We start from the raw sequence: 25,680 nt of genomic DNA on the forward strand, positions 1-25,680 counted from the left end.
TTTCACAAAATGTTTAGGGATATGCATACCCCTGCGTACCCCCTGGGGGAAAAAACACATTCCCCCAGCCTTGCCCATCTTCTCTGCCTGTATTTTCCTAACTTTTGTGCCCCAGGTAGCTTTATTTTCCTTCTTTCTACTTCTTCCCATCAGTTGTCCTCTTTGAACTGGACCTGACATCTTCATCAACAGCTCCAACCTGTCTACTCGTTGCTGGGGCTTTTTGCTGGTTCAGTTCCCATATCCACACCCTGGACAATACAACCATACTTGGGAGGGGAGCACATGGCTAGAATTCTGCAACACCAACAAGTCAAGAAGTCAACTGGGTTTCTCTCCTGGACCGAAGCTCCAATAATGCAGAAAGCAAGAAGCTTAAAGAGCTGAGATTCTCAGGATTCAGGCAGAAGTCGTTCAGGTAAAACTGCCCAAGGCAACCACTAGACTGGATCATTCACATGTTTGGCTTGGGTCCCACCAACCTCATCTTCAAGGTTCTCACCTTAATGTTCAGTTCACGATGAAACAGAAACAGAAATTAAGGGTCAGAGTCAGTTCAGTATATTTTATGATGCTGGCAACGCACAAAGACATTTGGCACACAGAACACCTGCTAGCTGGTCTAGAGACACTTATAAAAAGCACATTTTGATATCCTGCCAAAATTCGACTCCACTGACCTTCTAGCGATGTAATAATAACAATAACACTAAAATGTCTGGGTAAATGGAAGTGAAGCGAAGCAACCGTGAGTTCGGCTACAGCTGAAGGCCAGACTGGTGGATATCCTCAAGATCTGGATTCTCTGACTGCTAGCTCACATGACTGATGGCAACAGAGAGAATTGTCTATGTCTGGCTCCCACTGACAAAGCACTACAATCCCAGAAAGCTACAAGAATACAAACCTGGCACACGGCTGAAGGTGCCTCTGGAGTCCTTCCTGTGGCTGATTTTCAGTTCAGCTTCAGCTTGTCTGTTGAACCATGCAAGGGGCACAACTCAGCCAAATGCATTACTGAAAAATGAATCACTTTGCTGAATATTCAGTGTTTCATTGCTGTTCATTGTTCTTCTCTCTCTCTCCCGCCCCACAGGCTGCTGCCTTCTTTGTCTTTGACCTTACAGCCCCTTTGGTCTCAATGACATCACAGTAGTATACCTGTGATGGCACCATGGACACTCATAAACATTGTCACATGGGTCACCACAGCCAATCAGACTGTCCTTGGTGCCGTCACAAGTATGCCACTGTGAAGTCATTGAGAGACATCATACGCGTCACCTAGTTGCGCCCTGAGGGCCTCAAGCCCTTCCCCTGAAAATAACTTCACACTGACATGTAATTTTAGTTTAAGTTATTGGGCAAAATTTAGGCCACAACTTTATTGATTACAGCAAAGTGAGTGGTGTTGGCTTAGGCATTGGCAACAGACTATAACTGACTCCTGCCTCTCTGTCTGGGAGTCTGTAAGGGTAAACACCAAACGAGGGAGCAACATCGATGAAGACCAACGAAGCTCACTCCGGGGTTCCTGTGGTCCTGGCATGGCCTTAGCCCCTCAAGTAGACTTCGGGCGAGATCCAGGACCCCCAGATTCCTTTACCGGAATACCCAATTCCTGGAGGGGCAGGTGATGGCCGCACCTCCCCTCCCACACACTTCAATAAGCCAATCCCTAACCGCCAAACCTTACAAAGTTGTGACGATTGCTAAAGGGGTAGGCAAAAACCAAGTGGCTACATCCAATCTGCCAAATGGAAAAATTCCTACCCAGCCCCTGCTCCAAAGCAGGCAACCTAATCCAAAGCAAGGCCAAAGCAGCAGCACCTAAAATTAGGGAGGGAGGGAGGGTGTTCGGCAGCGTGATGCAAGTTCCCCCAGTTATGCTGCGCAGCCACTTTTATAGGCCCCAGGAATTGCACCAACTGGCCCGATTGGCCCAGACAGCCTGGCGCGATCCTGGGGCCCAACGGTTGAGGCTTGGGCCACGCCTGGCAACAACCCTCCCAGTAGGGGTGGCTTAGGGGCCCGCGCGCAACCAGGACCCTCATTAAGGAGGATCCCATCTCACAGGATCAAATGACAAGGAAGTCAAATGTGGCGAAGAACAGGAGGGAAACTGGAGAAAGAAAATGCCACAAGGAGCAGCATTGAAACAACAGGGGTACACTTGTAATGAAAGCACTGAGAATTTTTGAAAAGGGAACATACTTTCTGAAACTCACTAAAAGCAACAGCACGCATATTAATCCTTGTGATTCCCAGTGAGACTTCATCTTGTGCAATAGCAGAAGAGTGGATGATAGAAACTTCCTTTATGTTTTATTTGTATTTGAACTTAATCCTGAAAAAAGAACATTGTCCTTGTGCTGGGGATGGTGGGAATTGCAGTCCAAAACATTTGGAGGCCACCAGGTTAGCAAAGGTCGCTTTAGCCTCCCATCCATACGCGAAAGCGTAAGCATGGGTCTGCCACATATTCCACTTGCAGATGGTCTTAGGAACTACAGTGGTGCCTCGCAAGACGAAATTAATTCGTTCCGCAAGTCTCTTCGTCTTGCGAGTTTTTCGTCTTGCGATGCACGGTTTCCCATAGGAATGCATTGAAAATCAATTAATGCGTTCCTAGGGAAACCGCCTTCAGACCAGGTCCGGGGACAGTCTGTCCCCGGACCTCTTCTGAAGGCTGGGGGGGGGGACAAGGGCTTTTCTTCCCACCCCCAGCATTTAAAAAACCCCGGGACAGCGGAGGACTTCTCCGCTGTCCGGGCGATCTTAAAATGCTGGCGGGCGGCATTTTAAAATCGCCCCGGGACAGCGGAGAAGTCCTCCGCTGTCCGGGGCGATTTAAAAGCCCTCCGGGACAGGCAGGCAGGGGGGAGCAAAGACTTTTGCCCCCCGCCAGCCTTCAGAAGAGGTCCTGGACCTCTTCTGAAGGCGGGCAGGGGGCGAAAGTCTTTGCTCCCCCCCCCGCCTGCCTTCAAAAGCCCTCCGGGACAGGCAGGCAGGGGGGAGCAAAGACTTTCGCCCCCCGCCCGCCTTCAGAAGGTGTTCCCGCCCCGCCGCCCAGCTTCGGAGCATCGTTCCGAAGCCGGGCGGCGGGGGCAGGCTTCTCCCCGCCGCCCCTTGCTGTCCCCGGACCTCTTTTGAAGCAAGGGGCGGTGTGGAGAAGCGATCTCCCCACAGCCCCTTGCTTCAAAAGAAGTCCGGGGACAGCGGGGAAGAAGCGATCTTCTCCCTGCAGCCCCAGGTCCGGGGACAGCGGGAAGCGCTTCCCGCTGTCCCCGGACCTCTTTTGAAGCAAGGGGCGGCATGGAGAAGCGATCTCCCCGCAGCCCCTTGCTTCAAAAGAGGTCCGGGGACAGCGGGAAGACCCGCTTTCCCCGGAGCTTGCGGGGCAAGCTTCGTTTTGCGAAGCAAGCCCATAGGGAAATTCGTCTTGCGAGGCAACTCGAAAACGAAAAAACCTTTCATTTTGCGAGTTTTTCGTCTTGCGAGGCGTTCGTCTTGCGGGGTACCACTGTACAAGGGCCTAGAATTCAGCCATTGGATCCTCTCCACAGAAGTGGGATGTAAACCCCATTCTGTCAGAACACTTCCATGTGTGTTATTCAGAAGTGCCTATCAGCAGTTGCTAAGGACATCCCTTTGAGGAATAAAACTTTCTTCAAACTTAAAAACCCTGGTGTAGATAGGGAATTTTGTGCCAGTATAGTTGAAAATGAGAGACTGGGTGCGTAAAATGAGCACTTGCATGTTGGCATGACAAGGTCAAAGTGAGTTATTAATTAATTAACTAATTAATGCATGCATGCATGCATGCATTTAGAGCCCACCTTACCAACAAGCATGTGAGCAGGAGTGCCAACTCCTGGGGGGGGGTCCCAGCCTTTCTGCCCCCCACCAATATTTTTTGGGAGGGGGCCTGGCCCTCCAATGTCCAAGAAAATTAGGGAGCAGAGGAGACTGGACTATGTCCTCTGAGTATAATCTATGAAATGCAATGAGCAGCAGGAGTTTGTGCTACTCCTGAACAGCGGAGGAAGGCTTACTCACCTGCCTGCTCTCTCACCACTTCATTCTTGTCCGTTCCCTTGGCTTAGTAGGGAGAGTTTGAACAAAAATCCGTGTTTTCGGCAGGGTCCCTGCACTAGAATGGCAGCATCGCTTGGTCTGGATTTGACCTGAAGGCACACACAGCTTTAATCCAAGCCCCTGCAGTATGGATCGTCTCCAGCTGCAAGCACAGACACTTGAGTACAGGAGAAGAGAAGGAAAATGTATTTCATGGGCGTTCAGAAAATCACATCCTACACAAGAAACACATAAAGCTTCTGAGGTTAGACGTGAAACCACTCTGTTGCCTCATTCATTTAGATTTATTTCACTGTTGCCTCTTTCTTGTGTGTTCCAGTTTAATACTATAAAACTCGGAACATTATCTCACTGGAAGAATAGCTGTCCTCCAACAAAATATCAGGAAAGAAGTGGTTTTTCAAATGTTTCCCTTTCTGTGAGCAAAAATAGAAAATGGATATGCTTTTTTAAAGGAAGAAGGGAAGAGAAGAACTTACATTTTCCAGGCAGTTCCACTTGTTGTTTTTATAACATCCTGTGTGAGTAGTAAATTTTATAACAACAGATGTCTGTTATTCCACATTAAATCTGTTTAAGGGAGGAAAACAAGATTGCACATTCTGAGGGCTCAGAGGATAACAAATACTTCAACAAAGTAAGTATTCTCCCTCTTTAAGATCATATCATGGGGAAAACACCAGCAGAAATTCCATGAAGAGCTGTGTTCCTTGTGAAGTCTGAGTCATCTAAAGTATGCTTTTAAACAGTCTGGCTCTGGGGTTCTTTGTTGTATGGATAGAGTTGTAAGCATTAGCCATGCCCTTCACAATGCACTGCTGCCTGCAAATCCCAGAAGTGCAGCCTTGGAGCCAAATTGGTATTTCTAGAATGATGGAGAATAAGCAACTAGGCCTGGTCTACACAAGGAACAAGTGAGGTGGTACAGTCCTGTGACAGTACTCACTGGTATGGACTACTGTTGCTTCTTGTTTTGCTGCCCATGGCAGCCATTTTGTGCTGGCACCCATGGCATTTTTATCAATATATGATATATGAGGGAACCTCATGTTTTGTTTTTTTACAAAAGAAAACCAATCAAAAGGACCAGGTACAGCTATTCTTGGAGTGCACCATTTCACAGTGCAGATGAGAGTTGCAGGTTCCAACAATCCTCCATGACAAAAACATAAACAAATCTTGATATGTAGAAAGCCAGAAAGTCAGGGAGAGGACTGTACCAGAACTGTATTCTCTGTCAGTAACCAATCTCCTACATAAACAGACATTTTGATAAAGGAAAGCATAAGAGCAGTTTTCAAGGAGCCCTTAATATAATTTTCAGATGAGAAGAATGGGTTTAAGTTTCAGCAATACCAGTTTAGGCTAAATACCGGCAAATGTTTCTCAAGGGGTCATTTCAACACAGGTTTGGAGCTGGATGTGCATACAATGTACATCAGATAACCACTGTCCATTCAGGTCAGGTGTCTCAGACCTGTTTGCCCCATATCTACCTGCATATATGGAGACTTGGAGAACATAAGTGGCTTTATGACATCACTGTGAGGACAACACAGGAGAAAGGCTACACCAGGGATTCTTTGTAGACTTGGGGTTTAAATTCAAAAACATTCAGCTATGAAGCAAATCTTGGAGGAGGGGATAAACTGAGGGGTGCCTTGATGTCCTAAATGGATTAGACAACTTCATGGAGGTCAGTGGGTGTTGGCTCTGATTGCAAAATTCAGCCTCCACATTCAAAGGCACTCTATCTCTGATTGCTAGTTACTGGGAAGGTAAACATGGCTATCTCATGCTTTGCTTGTGAGCTTCCTAGGAGTACCTGGTTGGTCTGTTCTAGCAGAGGCAGTGCCTAAGTTGTTATGTTCTTAAGAGGAAGAAAATTCAAGGGGAAAGATTTTGAATATTCATATAGTACATCCACTTTACTTCCTAAATGAAGAATCCAAGAAAAGTCTGTTAAATGATAGGGGGATTATATAAAATGGAATGAGCATACTGTTTTTCTGTGATACATTATCATGAAACCTACTGAGAAAAATGTTTCCACCTAGCAAGCAGAACTGCAAACAATAATTGCAAACAGATTCTTCTGAAAGAACAAGGGGACATGGAGGGAACATATGAAAGTACCTGCTCATCACAGCAGGATCACACTTCACCATCTTCCAACCACCATATTCCGGGAATGTCAAATCAATTCATGTCTCCTCTAATACAAACAATGCACATCATCAAGCTGTACTTATCTCGTTCTACCATTCTAATTAATTATCTTAAAACCATGCTTCCTGTGCCAGGCATCTGCTCCTCAAATAAAATAGGGTGATCAAAGCCTGAGTCATGTTTTTGCAGCGCTACAGGCTTTGTAAGCTGGTGCCCACGTGGTGACTTTGAATTGGGCGGTGGGCAGGCATGCTTTAGGGAACATCAGTTCACTCTCTGGAGGCAGGGTCTGCCAACACCGCCATCCATTGCCAGTCCCTTACATCCACCCCTATCCATCTGCACAATGTGGGGCGGGGGGGGGGGAGTGTGGACAGCATCAGAAGTGTTCCCCCATGCCAAAAGCTGCAGTGTCATCAAAGAAAAAGAAAACCCTGCTTTTTGAAGGCATCTCATTTGATTATTTCTGGTGCTGCTGACTCCAGGAGGAAGGACGTATGGTCACATTTGAAATGATCTTCAACCCTCCTACGCACAGGAGGCCATTATTGATGGGTGGGACGTGGGTGGCGCTGTGGTCTAAACCACTGAGCCTCTTGGGCTTGCCAGTCAGAAGGTTGGCGGTTCAAATCTCCGAGACAGGGTGAGCTCCCGTTGCTCTGTCCCAGCTCCTCCCAACCTAGCAATTTGAAAGCACACCAGTGCAAGTAGATACAGTCATACCTCGGGATAAATATGCTTCAGGTTGAGCGCTTTTGGGTTGCACTCCGCGGCGACCCAGAAGTAACGGAGTGCGTTACTTCCAGGTTTAGCTGCTCGCGCATGCGCAGACGGTCAAAATGATCCTGTTCGCATCTCGAGGTACCACTGTAAATAGGTACTACTGCGGCGGGAAGGTAAATAGCATTTCCGTGCGCTCTGGTTTCTGTCACAGTGTGCTGTTGCACCAGAAGCAGTTTAGTCATACTGACTACATTACCCGGAAAGCTGTCTGTGGACAAACGCCGGCTCCCTTGGCCTGTAAAGCAAGATGAGCGTTGCATGCCTTTGACTGGACTTAACCTTTACCATTACTGATGCTGAAAGTATTTTAAAATGTAAACTTTCCCATTTCCCTAAAGGAATCATTTCCTGAGGTGTTTCAAACCTAGACCTCCTTTGTGCATGTGTCCATATTTTAGAATTTGAGGTTGCCCCCCCCCCCCAATTCTCTGAGGTCAGTTAGGCCTCACTGAAGGTGGCGGCATGAACTGTTGCATGCCCATGGCATTGGGGCTCTGAATGATTTCAGCATAGCAAAAACGTATTTAAGAACAGAGAAGGCAACAGCTAATTTGAAGAAGTACCATCTGTTGAGAAGGTACTAACCAGTTGGCATTTTTTTACACATCTTCAGGAAAGGAAAAAGGGTATAAATCTGAGTGGTCTGTGAAAACCAATAGGAAAGAACACTGAGGGTCATTGCATTTCCTAGATACCTTCCACATGCCATTGTACATCTCTGCTATAAGCTATTACCCCCAATACAATTTCAAATAGCCTCCAACGTTTCTCCGATGGAAATAGGGATGCCCTGTTCCATCACCATCATTCCCCATTCGACTGGGCTACCCCAGCCACTCTGGGTGGCTTCCAACATATATAAAAACATAATCAAACATTAACCGTTAAAAAACCTCCCTATACAGGGCTCGCTTCAGATGTCTTCTCAAGGTTATATAATTACTTATCTCCTTGGCTTGGGGGTTGCATAACTCCACACCCTCCAAAATTTCTCTGTTGAAATTAGGGACGTCCTAAGGAAAAGAGGGACATTCCAGGATCAAATCAGAAACACACATAACTGTGAAACACACCTAATCTGTAAACTATTATTTAACTGGGATCAATATAACACTGTTGTCAGATAAGTTACTTGTTTATTGTTTTTGCTGTTTACAGATGTATGAGAATTGAAATATATATGCAGAGCAGCTCCTCTTATTACACCCCCCACCAGCTTATTCTGCATTTCCCCCCAATCATCCAGAGGGATCACCAGAGTGGGGTATGATATGAAGGTAGGTGGCATATTTAGCTAACTGTTTCCAGCTAAACCTTTTATTAACACATGGATGTTTTGGCCTTCACAGGCCTTTTAGCACATCTCAGCTGGATCGATGATCCATGCTGCAATTTTTGCTTGTGGTGAAGTAGTACAGCGAGTGCCTCGCCATGACATCAGCTAATAGGCAAATTCCCGTTGAGCTGAGTGCCAAAACCCACTGAAGTCCATGTTGGCACATGAAAAGGACTGTGCGAATTAAGGATCCTTCTTGCTCTGGGTTTGCATCCAGCATGATGCAATGTTCTTCCAGTGCCTGTGAGGTCATGTGCATAGCTTACTAATTTGAAGAGAAGGCAGGATACCCCACAAGCAAACCAGCAATCAAGGAAGAGAAGCCATGAAACTAGATCTAACCACTCCGTTCAAGATAATTATTGGATTTCAACTCCGCTCAGAGAACTCGCAGAGAATCATATGCCCGCTTGACTGGTAAGAGCTCTGCCCCACCTGGGCCTCCAGCATTAACTACAGCCTCGTGGATTGGTTTACAGAGAGAATATAAAGGAATTCTGCTTGAACGTCACTTTATCCCAGTGGCGTAGCGTGGGTTGTCAGCACCCGGGGCAAGGCAAGTAATTTGCGCCCCCTAACCCGTGGATTTGCGCCCCCTAACCCTAACCCCCAGATGTTGCGCCCGGTGCGGCCGGCCCCCCTGCACCCCCCACGCTACGCCACTGCTTTATCCTAGTTGAGGAGCTTCGCTTAAGCGGCACAGCTCTCTTATTCTCAAGACCTGGGTGCTTTCCTGAGCTATGCCATGTGCCAGTAATACAAGAACTGCACCATTCTCCAAAGTCTTAAAAATCAGCCTTTGGAAGGGTTTCCACAGCTCTGCCTAAACTGCGATCAGTGACCAGAACTTGGATTAACAAGTAAATGAAATTTGGAGTGGCTATTGAAAACTAACTGATCACGCATGCGCAGGAACGTGTTCTATATTCTGAGCCAGAAAACAAACTGTTGGCGACATGATGCCCGACTGGTGATACATCCAGGCATGACACATTGAACAAGGTCATCATTGAACCGAGCAATTACGCATTTAAGTGATTTCACAACTTAGAAGTCCCACATTTGCAGTGGTGATAAGATGCTCTGAAGCATGTACATACTATTTTTTATTAATTGAGAGCAGTAAATAAATGAACATTCTCCATGTTCGGATGAAACAAAGAAGCATCTTCCAACTTTAAAGTGTTGGGTCTGCTCTGGCTAGAAATCTGAATGCTGTAATGTTATTACTGAGAAGTAAAGAACTTCTTTCAATTAGGTGTGAGAAAAACAACAATATTGCCTATCGCGAAACTTTAATCCACCCCTTTCAAGCATTGCTTGGCCCCAGGCTCCCATTCAAGGATGGAGGAGAATTTCATTTGGTCCACATCTTAAGTAAAGGAAACCCATCCTAATTTGCAGTGCCCAGACTGCTATGATGATTGGAGCACAGTTAACAGGTTGTGCACATCTCCAAATTTTGCATGTAAACACATTAAAAATGCACATATTGTGGGGAAAATGCATCTCTCTTTTTTTGGAGGGGGTGCTTTTTAGTGGGAAATGTATGCAACTCTGTTTTCCGGAAAATGCTTACAAAAATGCATAAAATTTAAATGGAATCTTAAAGAAAAACACCCCAATCTTCAGAAAACAGGGCAGAATGGACTCACTACTGAATGCATGCAAAATTAACAGCGAATGAAAGCAGGGTGTCCATCTCTAACCTCAGCAATCAGAAAAGCCTGCAATTCATTTATCCGTATCTCTCAAATATGACTCCTAAATCAGTAACTTTGGTGTGAAGGTTCAGAATTTCTTAAAAGAAATCCCACCCTTTCTTCACTTCCTACGAACCACAGTAGAGACGGGCTACCTGTATGTGAACCCAATCTGTCCCAAGGGTACTCATTTATTTGTGTATTAGGCTCATAGAGCTCTAAGTCTCATAGGCTCAGAGCTGATTACAGGAACTTTCTGGATGTGCACATTTCTGTCCCACAAGGGCTCACGGTGTAAGCAATGTAATAATTAGAGGGCTTGGGGGATAAAGAGGCCAGCAGAATTAAAATTACGCTTTATTCACATATCATTTTAAAAAAGTGATTAAGGAGGTTAGGCCCAATCCCCTGATCAGGTGTGCTCTGTGCATTGGGTCTTCTTCAAGTGTGTTTGTTTTGTAAGGGAAGAATATCACCTGTGAGGAATGGGGTGTGTTGAGGCTCTTCTGAGTGGGCTGCCACATTGTGAGATACACTGTCTAGCTATGCAGGGAAGGGCCTTATCTGTGTGGCCCCCTGTCTCTGGAACTCGCTCTCTTCAGAGCTCCACACGGCGCCAATGCTCCGTTCTTTTTCAGCGCCAACTGAAAACCCATTTGTTTGCTCATGTGGCTTTTGCCGGTTTGGTTTAGTAACTCTAGTCAGCTTTATGTAGATCATTTTAGATTTTGGTGTAAAAAGTTGTCATTATTTTATTGCTTTTGTGGGATCATTCATGCATTTCTATGCTGTTTTGTTTTGGGGGCTGCACCCAACCCTGAGATCATTTGAGGGAGGACGTGCTGAAAACGTTTTCAGTAAAACAAACTAATACAAACATAAAACAAACCATTTTTGTTTGTTTTTCCAATTGGTATTTTTTAAAAAAATAATCCAATGGCTTATGGTTTTGTTGGTTTTATTGTTGAATCGTTGGGCTATAACTATGCTGTTTTTATGTTAACCCCTTTGAGCCTGACAAAGGCAGGATAAAAATGTTTGAAATGAATAAAAAACAAGAACAAAGATGAATAAGAAAATTAAACCCACACCCATATTCTTGCAGACAATCCTCCAGAACATCCCCACACTCTTGCATAGTCTTATAAATGCTAACACAACCTCACTTGACTTTGTCTCCTCCTGCATACCTCATACAACCTTTCAAAATATAGAAACATCCCATCCCTCACCTTTCACAGCCTTCCAAATAAGCTACCCAATGGACTTTGCTTTCTACAGCTAGGCAGGGGCCCAGTGACAGCCTGTTGAAAATATATGGCAGAGAGGGCTGGCTTGGGTGGGCCAGGAACCAGTCCTGAATGTGGCAAGGGCAATGCCACTGGAGCTCTGCCCAGATGGACTATGATATTCTCCATCAAATCCTGGTGGGATGCTCCTCTTTTCCATGAGCAGCAGCATTCAGTGGCATCTCTTGAAAAGCTCCCAGATGGTTTTCCACTTCTTGGACAATTAATAAAACTGTAGGTGTGCAGGGATCGTTTTTAATCAGCTTATCCTAGAGACAGTGCCACACCACGAACCCACCCAATCTTTAACACAGAGAGACCAAAACGTACACGCACCTCATTTTCCTTTGAAATGTGTGATCTTCCTCTTCAGAACTGGAGTGTATATACCCTACAGGCTTCTTTAATATTTTGTTGTTGTTTAGTCGTTTAGTCGTGTCCAACTCTTCGTGACCCCATGGACCAGAGCACGCCAGGCACTCCTGTCTTCCACTGCCTCCCGCAGTTTGGTCAAACTCATGCTGGTAGCTTCGAGAACACTGTCCAACCATCTCGTCCTCTGTCGTCCCCTTCTCCTTGTGCCCTCCATCTTTCCCAACATCAGGGTCTTTTCCAGGGAGTCTTCTCTTCTCATGAGGTGGCCAAAGTATTGGAGCCTCAGCTTCAGGATCTGTCCTTCCAGTGAGCACTCAGGGCTGATTTCCTTCAGAATGGATAGGTTTGATCTTCTTGCAGTCCATGGGACTCTCAAGAGTCTCCTCCAGCACCATAATTCAAAAGCATCAATTCTTCGGCAAAATATAGATATTTAAGTGAATGTGGTTTCCCATGCAGCAGTGTCCTGACATCGAATGTCATTCGTACAGTTCTAGGAAAAAACAAGCACCATAGGGCAGGTTTGTGGAACCTACGGCCCATCAGATGTTGTTGTATACAATTTCCTATCATCCCCAGCTAGCATGGCTGGTGGTCAGGAATGATGAAAGTTGTAGTTCAGCGACATCTGGAAGGCCACAGTTTGCCTATCCCAGCTCTAGGAGACAATGTTCTCCAGTTAAAGGATTCTCTGACTGCAGTAGATTAACAGGGATGTACCCTATGCAAAAACAAATACCTACCTAGAACCATCACAACTGCAGTCATCTTTTTTTAAAAGAAGAAGAAGCAGAAGAAGCAGAAAGCCTCTTTATACTATGGCAATAAATCCCAGCCTTTGGAAGATTTAGTCTCCTTCCCGCATTGGCACAATTTTAGATGAAAACATCTAAAAGCTCTCAGACATTTCAGCTGTCCATATCCCCACCTAAGAAATAAATCTCCATGTAGCGATTCTGGGCCAAATTTCCAAGGAATGTGGATTTTAAAAAGAACCAGCCATTTCAGAAGATGTGGTTAAAGTGAAGTACATATCTACAAGGAAATGTCTGGGTGTTTTTATTTGGAAACACAGTGGTTTATAATCTTCCTTTGCACCATCCACAACAGAACTGTGTCTTACAGAAGATTCTGGTGAGCACCCTAAGGTGCTCTCTCTGTTCACAACAAGGACCCTAAATAACTGTAAAAAAACCCACAACCAAGTCTATTGAATTTGCTGCAGCTATGAAGGTTTTTATTTTTCAAGGTTCTTGCCGCATCTAAGGAATAAATGATAAATATTTGGAGAAGAGAGGGCAATATTTCTCCTCCCCCCGAAAAAATATTATTTATTGAAATGCCTTCAGAATAAAAGAGCAATCCATTTAGTTGTGTGGAGGGTTCTAAACTGTATGATGAGGTTTCATGAATGAAGCAGGCTCCCTCCTGCAGCCCTTCTTCTCCAAAGAGCAGAAGGCAATGGGACTTGGTGGTGGGGATGTGATGGAGGGGCAGGAGCCAGGAAGGATGTTCCCACTCTTCCCATCACATGACAGTAATCACATGAAGGCAAACCACCTGCATCTGAAATAAGCCATAGATCTTGCCAGCCATCCCTTAGGAGCAGAGTCCTCCTTTTTTCTTATAGATAATGAGCTTCTGCAGACCCCTAGGGTTCAATAGAAGCCAGTCTGAAAGCCATCACCCTAGCAAATTAACAATATTATTTTATTTTGTAGTATTAGCGTTTGCATGACTGACGTACACCTGAGCTAGCTGCACTCCCCCGCCAAATCACACATTATTACGAGAGTAGCGTCATATTTTCTAGCGAATGTACACCTGAAGGTAAGCTTGTCTTGTTCATCCTGTGAGCAGGGAGATTTATTTGCTCAAATTGTACTCATATTACAAGTGAGCGAATTAAATGTTTTATTGTATCCCCCACATCTCCAAAGATTCAAAATTAGCACATGAGGGAGTAAGTTCTAATATATGAGCTTTCTAAGTGTAGTGAGTTGTTTTTTTTGGGGGGGGGAGGCTGGGAAGGGTAACATACAGGTGCATTCAAATATAGTCTCCCACTTGGAGCCCCCATTGGTATAATACAGCGGTGTGTGTGTGTGTGTGTGTGTGTGTGTGTGTGTGTGTGTGTGTGTGAAAATGAGATGGCTAAATGTCCACCTTTAAAAAGTGAGATGGTTAGAAGTCTGTCTGATTACATCCCATCTCATGCTGTCCTAGTCTGAGCACAGTCTGCAATGTGAGTGATATGCAGATTTTACTTCCAGGGTTAAATTTGTGAGGATCCATTCACACACGCAAGTCACCAAACGATGAGCATGCATGTGTGAATCAGCTCAACCTCAAGGCTAATACTTACAATTGCAACCCCTCTAGAGCTCACTTCTAACCCCTGTAATTCTCTGGAATGTGAAAGTCTCAAAAAAGGCATATAGTTTTAGGGAGTTGAAGTAAAAGATCTGAGAACAGCCCTCCTTTTTGGGGGAAGAGTTAAGCAAATTTATACTAATATTATCTGGCATAAAAGACAGGAAAAAAATATTTGGTGTTGGAATTTACCTCCCAGCATTCCCTTTTCCTTCCCATTTTGTACAGATAAAGGTATTTTTGAGGCAGATTAAGTATGCTGTGCAAGTATCTGGGTTTTCCCCAAGGCTCTTTTATTATCAGGCATTCTATAACTACGTAAGTAATCGTGTGATGAATATTGTGCATAATTTCGCCTAACCAAAATACAGGTTTTCACGTACCGGTGAAAGCGGATGTGTTCTGTAGTAAACAAGCTGTTGGGAAGAACACGTTTGGTGCACAATAATTACATTCTGATGGCTGACCTCAGGAAAATCAAATTATCTTTAAAGAGAAATGTAATAATGGGAGAGGGGGAATCGGGCTAGCTCTGTAGTCCCATCTCCTTCGAGACTGTATACATGCCAGTTTAAACATTCTTCCTGGTGTAATTAATGGATCTATATAATTTCTCCCCTAATAAAGGCAATTTTGTCCTCCTGTTATACATACATACCTACATATAAAATTATTTGAACTCTTTCTTTGTAGATAGTTACAGAAGATGGGAAGGGGGGGATCCAGGAGTATCTTGGAAACCTATGAAATGTATTTTTGCATTTTGGACTCACAGCTGCCCATGAAAGTCCTTAGAGCTGGAGCCCAGTGTCCGGGCTGAACGCTGGGGGTGGAGAAGCTCCTTCAGGTATACATGGCTGAGTCCATTTAGGGCCTTAAAAGTCAGCACCAACACTTTGAATTGTGATCAGAAACATACTGGGAGCCAATGTAGGTCTTTCAGGACTGGTGTTATATGGTCTCGGTCTCCAGAATTGCAGGCATAGATTTTTACAATCCGGTTTGTGTCAACTGCAGACAGTTCTATATTTCACAGAGTTCAAACCAATACTGAGGTGAGGTTCATAAAACTTTGACATTTAACTAATTCAAGTGACCCAGATCTGTAGTTTTATCTGATTGTGGCAAGAGCCATACCTGTGATTTCAAAAATCTGGAAGCTGCACATAACCCTTCTTCTGCCCATCATTTCTGGCACTATTGCACTTTCAAATTGTGATATGAGACACATCTCCTTAGATAAGGAATATCAAGGAGAATTTCTCAAAGGGGCAAATTACAGCTTGTTTTAATACAAGAAAACAATATGCATAATTTGCGAGAACTGAAAAGACACATACGCCTTTATGCTCCGATTGAAGTTGATTCACAACCTTTTTGTACAATCAAATGATGTTCTTATGTTCATCTTTGGGGGGAAAGAAAGATCAGCAGTCATTTATGTCTCCTCTTGAAGGGGCCATCAAAGAAACTGGAAACCCTTATTCTAAATTGCTAATATAAAACATCACAAAAGTAGACCTGTGGGAAGTGCGGTCATATGAGGAAGATACATTTGGGCATGTAAGTTTGGTGAGCATTGTCATAAATATTAATTCCTTTGTTAGCAAAAAGTTAAACACCGTCATGAGTTTTATGTTGCATGAGGACAGCTTTGTCAATGTAGGCTTGAAAAAATGAGTGAGTAAAGGGATTCAAGATCTATTGTGGATATATCGAGGCAGAATTGCTAAATATAATTCTACAGGTACTAATGAGCATGCCTTTTAATAAACCACCTCATACATGAGGGAGAAGGAATATGCATTTCAATCTGCACCTGCAAAGTTCAAATGCTAGGCTAGAATTAGTTCTAAAGTTTGAGATAACGCTATGCTGAAAAGAGGAGGCCTAGCTTTCAATAAGAACTCACATCTACGCAGCCCACAGAGAAAGAAGCGGTAGAAATAGCTCACAATTGTTATGCAATATGGACAAGTAAGTCACAGTCCTTGCAGATGAAACATCTGAATCAACACACCAATTGTTCAAGACTGTTTGCTCTCATGTAGACCCTCCATTGAGACCACAGAAGCTCAACTCAAGGCCTTTCATTGATGCTCCAATGTAAGACTCAAAACAAAATGTGATGCATTCAAATACCTGCATTGGGAAGTAACCGCTTGGATGAGATTTTCCCACCATTGGAACAACGTCTGTGTTACTTGTGGAGCTGTCCAAAGTTCTGCAGATCCTACTGTTTAAAGCCACAGTGAGCTTTGTCTCAGTTTAACCAAGTCAGCAGCTTCACACACAATTGGTTGCTTCCAATCTCTGGAGAAAGTGAGGCATTGTCAAGAACTGGCAGGACTCTAAAGAGTGTGGGGTGGAGGCAGAGGCCAGGAGAGTGACCCAGGAGGGGAGGGCCAGCGACCTATGGGTTTTTGAGTCACCAGCAAGGCAGGAACCAGGGCAGTCCAAGACAGAGGGAGACATGTAGGATGTGGTGGAGGAAGAAGAGACTGTTCAGGCAAGGGAAGGAAACAGTAGACACCTCAACATCCTCTGCACAGCTGTCTCCTAGAACAAGGAGGGGCTTGAACAGGGAAGAACAGTGATGAATTTCATGTGGGTGGAGCTTAAACTGGTGGGGGAATGTGGTTCCCCATTGCTGCAACTGCCCTGCAGGGCACAAATCTGGGGACATCTGCCTAGAGGCTAGACGTGTGTTTGTTATGTGTGTGTGTGCAAATCCAGAGCACTATGGGAGCTACTGTAAGTGCTTCTTTGTCAATAACTATCATGTGTCTTCCTTGGCTGGGGGTGGGATGGGGAGAACAGGTGCTCTTATTTCTCCTTGGGGCACACCTCTTTTTGGTGTGGGAACCGAGATTTGTGCTACCATTTCCCTGATCCCAGAGACCAGAAAGGCCAAGCAGAGGTCGAAGTGCCCTGCAGGATCAGAAATGCTGGGAGCCAACAGTGCTGAGCATTGCAAATGGGGCAGGAGGGAGGGGAGTACCCTTTTGTCCCATAGGCTGAATCTGATGAATCTGACAGACAGGGAATGACTTAAAGATTCACTCATTGTTGTTTAGTCATTTAGTCGTGTCTGACTCTTCGTGACCCCATGGACCAGAGCATGCCAGGCACTTCTGTCTTCCACTGCCTCCTGCAGTTTGATCAAACTCATGCTAGTAGCTTCAAGAACACCATCCAACCATCTCATTCTCTGTCGTCCCCTTCTCCTTGTGCCCTCCATCTTTCCCAACATCAGAGTCTTTTCCAGGGAGTCTTCTCTTCTCATGAGGTGGCCAAAGTATTGGAGCCTCAGCTTCACGATCTGTCCTTCCAGTGACCACTCAGGGCTGATTTCCTTCAGAATGGATAGGTTTGTTCTTCTTGCAGTCCATGGGACTCTCAAGAGTCTCCTCCAGCACCATAATTCAAAAGCATCAATTCTTTGGCGATCAGCCTTCTTTATGGTCCATCTCTCACTTCCATACATCACTACTGGGAAAACCATAGCTTTTACTTTACGGACCTTTGTTGGCAAGGTGAAGTCTCTACTTTTTAAGATGCTGTCTAGGTTTGTCTTCTCTTCTCCTGAGGTGGCCAAAGGATTGGAGCCTCAGCTTCACGATCTGTCCTTCCAGTGAGCACTCAGGACTGATTTCCTTCATAATGGATAGGTTCCTGGAGCAGGAACCAGCAAGCCACTCCAGTATCCCTGCCAAGAAAACTCCACGGACAAAGATTCACTCAGGTATGCCTAAAAATGGGTGCTGTGTAGGCAGACGATTTGGTCAAAATGCTTTGAATGAGTTAAACGAACAAATATGGTGCTCAAACGCCCCTTAGGAGATTAGCAGCTCTGTTTGGGAGCAACCTCTGTAGCAAGCACTTGATATGCAGAGTACTAACCTGCCTGTAATTAGCTTTCCCTGCACAGCTGAAGGAAATGTGGCGGGTTTTATTTATTTTTTATTTTTTTTGGTCAGAGCTTCCTGCAGATGCTTTCATTGTGATTTGACAGTCACTTTACAATGCACTCTTTAAAAAAAAAGGAAAAAAAGCAGCTGACTTTAATTGGATCCACGCTGAAACACTCCGGTCAAGGTGTTTCTCTGCAGTGCTTGTATTCATAGGCCGGCTTTCAATTTGCAAGTACAGGGGTTTCCTGTTCTGAGATGCCAGGTGCAGTTGTTTTGTGTGCAGCTGGTTACCTGGTAACCTTCCCCAACTGTGCCGAAGTGCTGACAGAGCACTGGAGGTTTAGCACACAGAGATCAACATTAAAAGGGCCCTGTTTGTAGAAAACAGCACCCACAGGACCGATGTGGCATGCACATCAGATGGGTGCTGGGGCATCAGGGTTTGGCATTGCCAGGCACCTCCTGAGGCCCACAACACAGAATTGTTGGCATTGCCAGTCCTGAAAGCAACCTGACACTGGTGGTTCTTCCTCTGAGCTGCTTGTACTTTTTCACTTCTCCTTTCTCCAAGGAAGCTATGAAAGAAGCATCAGTTGTTCTGCTTGCTCTGAGCTGGACTGCTCTATTATGTAGACTTAATGCCTGCTGTTTTTACTGTCAGATGTAGGGATATCCCATTTTCAGACTTGTTGACTAACGAGTGTGTATTGTCATGTCAGTGTGTGTTTGTGTGACACGACGGCTACATAACTTGAAACGTCAATATGGGGCGCACTTGGCGGAACTTGTTTTGAGGGGCAGAGGTACAAATGCCCCCCTTTAGACTTTTCTAATAATCGAGGCATATTCTGCACCAAAATGTAGCTTTTTAACCTATACTAAGTGGCATAACTATTTATGGGTATGTGCAGGACTTTTTTTCCAGCTGGAACTGGCTGGAACTCAGTTTGCCAGTGTGGTGTAGTGGTTAAGAGCAGTAGACTCATAATCTGGTGAACCAGGTTCGCGTCCCCGCTCCTCCACATGCAGCTGCTGGGTGACCTTGGGCTAGTCACACTTCTTTGAAGTCTCTCAGCCCCACTCACCTCACAGGGTGTTTGCTGTGGGGGAGGAAGGGAAAGGAGAATGTTAGCCGCTTTGAGACTCCTTAGGGTAGTGATAAAGCGGGATATCAAATCCAAACTCTTCCCTTCTTCTTCTTCTTCTTCTTCTTCTTCTTCTTCTTCTTCTTCTTCTTCTTCTTCTCCTCCTCCTCCTCCTCCTCCTCCTCCTCCTCCTCCTCCTCCTCCTCCTCCTCCTCAGGTCAGCGCCATTGCCATTATAAGAGAACAAGGGAGGCATTCATGGTGAGTTCTGGCACCTCTTTTTCTAGAAAAATAGCACTGGGTATATGTATTGCCATATCTTTCGAAGCGGCAATCTAAAATCCCATTTCAGACATTTCAAGCGATCATTGTTTTTCGGTGAGAGCCAGCTCTCAGAGCTCTGCATGTCAAAGGACATAGGTTCAATCCTTGGCATCTCCATCTTGGGTTGGGAAAGATGCTTGCCTGAAACCCTGATGCCAGCAAACAATACTGAGCTAGATGAACTGTATAAGGGCATTTCCTGGGTTGTCAAGCAAATTACGGGTGTTTCAAGCAAATTATTCCAATGCCCACAGCAAATCAGGACAACCTCAGTATTTGAAGTAATACTTCATGCAACTCAAGAAGTTTCTGAATGCTTATGCCACAATTAAATGTTTAGGGTTGGATCCAGACTAAGTTAGTTCAGCTTTATTCCCACTGAAATCCATGCTACTTAAGTCATGAATAACCCATTCTACTAATTTCAATGAGACCTACGTTCAACTGTCTATGTCTAGATCCAACTCTTCGTCTTTATGGCAGAGGTAGCCAGCATTGTGCCACCACCCCAGATGTTGTTGCACTACAGCTCCCATCATTCTCAGCCACCAATGGCAGGGATCATGGATGATGGGGACTGTAGTCCAGCAATATTTGGAGGGCTATACCAGCTTTAAGATGCCACAAGCAACCTGTAGCTTGTGTGTGGTTCTTGGGTGGCTTGCAGGACCAGATCTGCTTGGCTTTTGCTGGAGAGCTACTTTAGATCATTCACTGGGCCCATATACTCGGCTCCCACTGTTTTCTCGGCAATGGCTCTGTTTTTAGATTTGGTGGCAGCTGCTGCTATAAATATAGAGGCAGCCAAAGAGCCAATCTCTGTTTCTTTGGTGCCAGACAAAGCTCCCACTGCCATCAAAAGGATTTCAAATGGGACCCAAGTTAGCAAGTGTAGGATAAGAGCAGCATCCCTTGGGTTGTGAAACACACATTTCTGCGCTAACAAAAGTCCCATTATAGTCACTGGGGCTTCATAACCTGGAGGTGCAGCTGCACCTGCTCCACCAACCATTTTTTTTTAGAGCTCTAAATATGTTTTTGAGCCTTTGGGAATGATCCCTGTTGAATGTGCTGCCTCTTGCAGCTTCCTAGGAAAGAAATAGTCCAAAGGGGGGGGGGGCCAGTAGTGTGTGTGTGTTTGACTCATATTCCTCTTTTCCTGTTGCTTATCCCAGTCATTTGAGCAAAATTGTATACCAGCGAACTGCACTGATTATTCTCCACCATAATTAAATTGTGTGATCATTCCCCCTTTTCCAGTCCTACTTTGCACCATCAGCAGTCTGGCCTACTGCTGATCCTGGCACCCTTTTTTCTTTTGCCTGTTGCTTCTTGTCCATCAAAGGATTGGCCACATGGATGGATTGCATCCTATCAGCGATCACTAAATGAAAATGATGACATCACAATGCTGCATTGCTGCTCATATTGGACTGTGTGTTCCGTCACCGCAGGCAACTGTGGACCATGTAGATTATTATGTGAACATTCTTTACAAGGAAGACTGAAGAAATGCTGAAAAGGGGAGATGCTTTTTGGCACTGCCGAGAGCATTCGTGAAAGGCTGTCATTTTGTTTCAGCTCAGTCTTTGTTCCCCTGGATTTTCAACTGGTCAGCATTTTACTGGTGCAACCAGTAATCCTCTCAAGGAGCTGGTTTGGGACAGAGGCCCCTGAAAGGCCAGTAAATGCCATAATCTGCAGGGATTGACTCAGAATCAACCAGTGTCCTTTCTGCCTCCATCCACACCTATCAAAATATCTCAGGCTTAGCTCCTTACCTGCCACATTTAAACCTTATTCACCCTTTGCCTCCAACATCCCTCTAGGTCCCACCATTCTCCTTAGTCCTATCCTGATTCATTCTATTTGGCCCACCAACAAAGGACCAACCTTCCAGTGCAAAATAAATAAATAAAAGAATTATCCTCATTTCTTATCTTTTCCTCCATCGATTTTTATTGATTTTCCTACAATTTAACAAATCCAAACAATTCAACAAATTTGATTCAGTTTCAGTTCAATATTCCCTTATTTTGACTTCCCATCCTTATTTCCATGATGTTCAAATCCTTTATCTACTGCCTTAAATGTAATACTTATTTCTATAATATATATATCTCCTACATTCCATTCCTTTATCATTCTCATTCCTTTGCTTATATTCCCGTCCTGACTATGATTTCATTTGATTGTAAGAGAGCTTATCTTGATGCCCCTTCTTCAAGCAAATTCCATTATTCCCTATATTTCATCTCAGTCCATTTTCAGACTAAAAGCTGGTGGGTTGATAGCAAGATCCTGGGCCTATATAGTCCCACTTACACACTATTTGGTCCACTTCTATTTCCTTGATGCAGTCCAGGATCCCCTTACAAGTGCAAAAACAACAACCAAAAACACCAATTTCATTCAGTGGGAAAAATAATACCAAGCATGGTCTTGGCGAGAGAGTTGAGGCTGTGATGAGATGACCCTGAACACTCAGAAGCAAGCATAACCCTGACAAAAGGTGTGGGAGCCACAAAGTGGAGACTGGCGAGGCTGAGTTTTTAGAAACATCTGGCCATTAATCTGAGCATTGGGGACTTCTGAAACATTGGCAAGTCTGCTCCAGCTGGCCCTGGGACCGCTGCTTCTGCATTAACAGGTAAATCGGCCAGATGGCCTCCAGTTTTACTACTGTTTCTGATATGGATGATGAGTTCCGATCCCCAATGAGCAATATGCCTTCCAAAAACCGAACATTTGTATTCACCTTTTGACCACACCAAAACAATGTAATCATTGAAGAAGCCCCCTATCGTGATTAGAGTGGAGGACAAAATAGAAGCTTGTTTGCTACTCAGAGAGGAAGCAGCCAGAAGCCTTTGTATGTGTGTGGGGAGACATTGGAATTAATTTTAGACAGCTGTGGCTACATGCATTTTTGCCATCAGGCAAAAGCAGCATTTTCAGTACAAAGCAGGGTTTGGTTTGTTTCCCGTCTGTATGTTTTAAGAAAAGGCAGAGCCCTACACAATATGAATATAAGGCTGGACATATCAAATACGACTGCCTGAAAGGCGATGCCTGAAATTTCTGACCCTGGTAATATGCAACAAATAATTTCATCATCTCGAGGGAGTTGTGGGATGCTTTTATGTTCGTTTGTTTCTGGGACACTCAGAAAGCCACATGATGAGAAAGTATCTTGTTCTGGGTTGTGTCGGCTCCTTTACACGCTGGGGAGCTTAATCACATTGCTCTATCAATTTATGGATTTATGCAATTTTATGAATTGCTTTTCCTGCTCTGATATCAGAGTGCTCAAAGCTAAGCACAACTGGGAGAAAGACAACAACAATCCACAAACTTGAACAGATTCGTTGGCAGCAAAGGTTGTAATTGCTAAGTTCTGAAAAGGAGCAACTATCCCAACATACAATTTGTGGAGGGACGAAGTATGGACAAAATCTCATGGTAAATACAAGCAGCAATGGTATAGGGAAAGCCAGGAGATTTTCTATTAATATAGCATAGTTTATAAACTTTCCTGAAATTAACTCATGAAATGAAAGTAAGTCAAATAAAAATACCGCTATTTTATTTATAGTAATATTACAGTGATATTACATACATCAGCTGGAGATACTGGAAACCAGAATTGTTAATTTGTAATGATAACTTAAGGGGCTAAGAGGAAGGCTTGCTGGCTTTCTTTTTAATTTTTCTTCAGATGATTCTTTTCATGCAGAGTCTTTCACATACGTTCATATAGAATATTTAAATAGTTGGCTTGAATTGATATTTCCTTTGCGGGAAGAAAACAAAACGTAATTACAGTAATGATCACATAATGAAAAGAAAACAAAATAATGGTTGCACCGACTCATTATGTGTGTTGGTCCAATACTGAATAAATATTATCTGGTTTTCAATGAATGTATCATCTTGTAGCCCATTGCTTATTCTTATATAATTAGTGAGCTTTACCATTTCTGCTAACAGCCAGATTTATTATTTTTAAGAAAGAACAATGACTGCAAATAGATTCTTTGTTGTCCTGCTTTACAGCTATACTGGTTCTTCAAGCACTGTTGCCAGCCCAGAATCCAAAATAGTTGAGTGATCCCTGGTCCAGACTGTTTCCCTTTTGCATCAGGTTGCAAGAGGCAGACATTTCATTTCTTTTGTCTGGGACTGAATCTGGGGCTTTGTGCATGTAACGTGTTAAGTTGTGGGTGAACATATCAGACGACACAGCAATTCTTCAAACAGCTCTTATTTATTCACAGGCCAGAACAGAACTGAACTGAAGGGTTCAGCCAGCCTGCTTATATAGAGCTCCACTACAACGCAACAGTAACCTTTTTCTGTAACTACCCAATCACTGAACGTCACTTTTGATCCCTTATTTGCATATGTGGACCTGAGTGAAAACTATCTACAGTATCCCCCTGCTGGCCCAGGGTGAGAACTTCAGTACATAACATAATGCATTTGTGCTCCATTGAGCTATGGGCTCTTCCATGCTTTGAGTTCTCTGCCAAGCTATTTGTAAGCATGACTGAGCGGTGCCCTCCTTATGTGCTGAGGAACTTGCATCTCCAGTGAACACGTGAATCATCCAGTTTGCAGAGGGATTTAAAACACTATAAAGAGCCATTGGATTGTCGAAATCCTTGCAGCCAATTCTTAATTGGTAGTGCATTTAATTTAGCAACCTCATATGCATCAAGCCATCTCTTGCATATCAGACCAGGGAAGCCATCTCTGCAATTAGAACATTTCAAGAAGCACCACTTTCCATGTGGCTGACAGTGCGCCTTCAATAGTGTTTGAAGCTGCTCTGAGGATGCATATCAGGTTGCTAAATTAATACGTGACCAACTGAGAATTGAATGAAAGCTCTTGGGCAATTCAGCACCACTTCATACCTGTGCTTTTAAGTTCCTATGTGAACACAATGGCATTTAGCAAGCATGTTCATAAATTCATTAATAACTATTAATGCACACTCTCGACAGCATTGGAAAAAAGATCTCTGAACCTTTGATGGAACAAATGTATTATTAAAGATGGCACTGGCTGCAAAACACTGGGTGATATTTTGAATGTCTAAAGATAGAAGCAAATTATCATTTTTCTTTATTTTGTTATTGTTTATTATCTCATGGAATTCTTTGAAGAGAACAGACAACCAGAAATCAAAATAGAAAAACTCGACTACACGGATAAGATTTCGGAATCAAAATAATTTGTAATATTCCTTCACGCTGCAGGTTGGACTCCTGGAATTCCTGATAGGGCTGAACAAAATTCAGACACCACAATGAGTTATCCTATAACTGTAGCAGGAGATAAGAGCATTGGCTCCAGAAGGAAGTGGAGAAGTTAGGGGCATCTTATCCAAACTGGCAAACTCACAGAAATTGTGGTATTTCTTTTCCTCAATCCTTTATCTCTCTGCCAGGAAAATATTCACCCTCTTAATTTATTTGTTTCTGGCTGCTGTTAAAGGCACAGGAACAAACAAATGCAGCTTGCAACTTGACTGTCCCACAACTCACTAAACACAAAGTAGAATTTTCTGATGGTAAGAACCATTTGACAGTGATGGACTCTCCTTTTTTGGGATTTTTTAAAGCAGAGGTTGGATGGTCATCTGTCATGGATGCTTTTGGTTGGACTAGATGACCCTCTGCAATGTAGGAATCTCAGTTCTCTATTCTACGATTCCCTATCTGTAGTGTTATCACTTATTTGCCATTGTAGCGAAATGGAGCCTTTGTGAACTAAGGTAATATGTTTGGTTGGCATCCGTCTGTCTCGGGAGACAATGGAGGAGTGCATTTTGTGGGGTAAAGTCAAACTGTTGGAAGGTTACAGCGCTTGCAGTGGCTGTAGGGACCGATACGGGAGAGACGTGTTTTGTTGCAGCTGGGGCAGAGGACGGCGTCTGGTTGTGCTAGCTGCCAGAATTATGGGGCAGAAATAATAAACAAGAGGTGATGATTATCATTATGATGTTCTCTTTGCAGGCTGTGAAAGACCTTCATCTGGCTACTGTTGGAAACGTAATAATGCACTGGAAGGACCACTCTGGAAATATTTATACTAAAGAGCAGTGCATAAATCTACAACGTAAATAAATAAAACATATATTTTCTGGTCTGGCAAGTCAGTTCTGTTCAATAGTGTACCCATGAAGCAAGAGACTAAACTGCCGTGTAGTTTGACATGGCGAGC

The 25,680-nt window shown here is 44.1% G+C and overlaps 2 long non-coding RNA genes across 3 annotated transcripts in view; one reads left to right on the top strand and one right to left on the bottom strand.

The window, feature by feature from the left end:
- The first annotated feature begins 1,262 nt into the window (after positions 1–1,262).
- LOC308585608 lies at positions 1,263–25,600 on the top strand. The gene is made up of 4 exons (XR_014007532.1): positions 1,263–1,341; positions 4,678–4,735; positions 8,209–8,327; positions 23,506–25,600. It is a non-coding gene; the product is annotated as an uncharacterized lncRNA (long non-coding RNA).
- LOC308585603 overlaps positions 23,103–25,680 on the bottom strand; it is a 51,066-nt gene continuing 48,488 nt past the window's right edge. The window contains exon 6 of one of the 2 annotated variants that reach the window (XR_014007523.1): positions 23,103–23,242. This is a non-coding gene — a long non-coding RNA (uncharacterized lncRNA). The remainder of the gene's footprint in view (positions 23,243–25,680) is intronic. The other variant, XR_014007524.1, reaches the window with a different exon arrangement.

This window comes from Podarcis bocagei (genome assembly GCF_964188305.1).
Source record: "Podarcis bocagei genome assembly, chromosome: 4".
Classification (NCBI taxonomy): domain Eukaryota; kingdom Metazoa; phylum Chordata; class Lepidosauria; order Squamata; family Lacertidae; genus Podarcis; species Podarcis bocagei.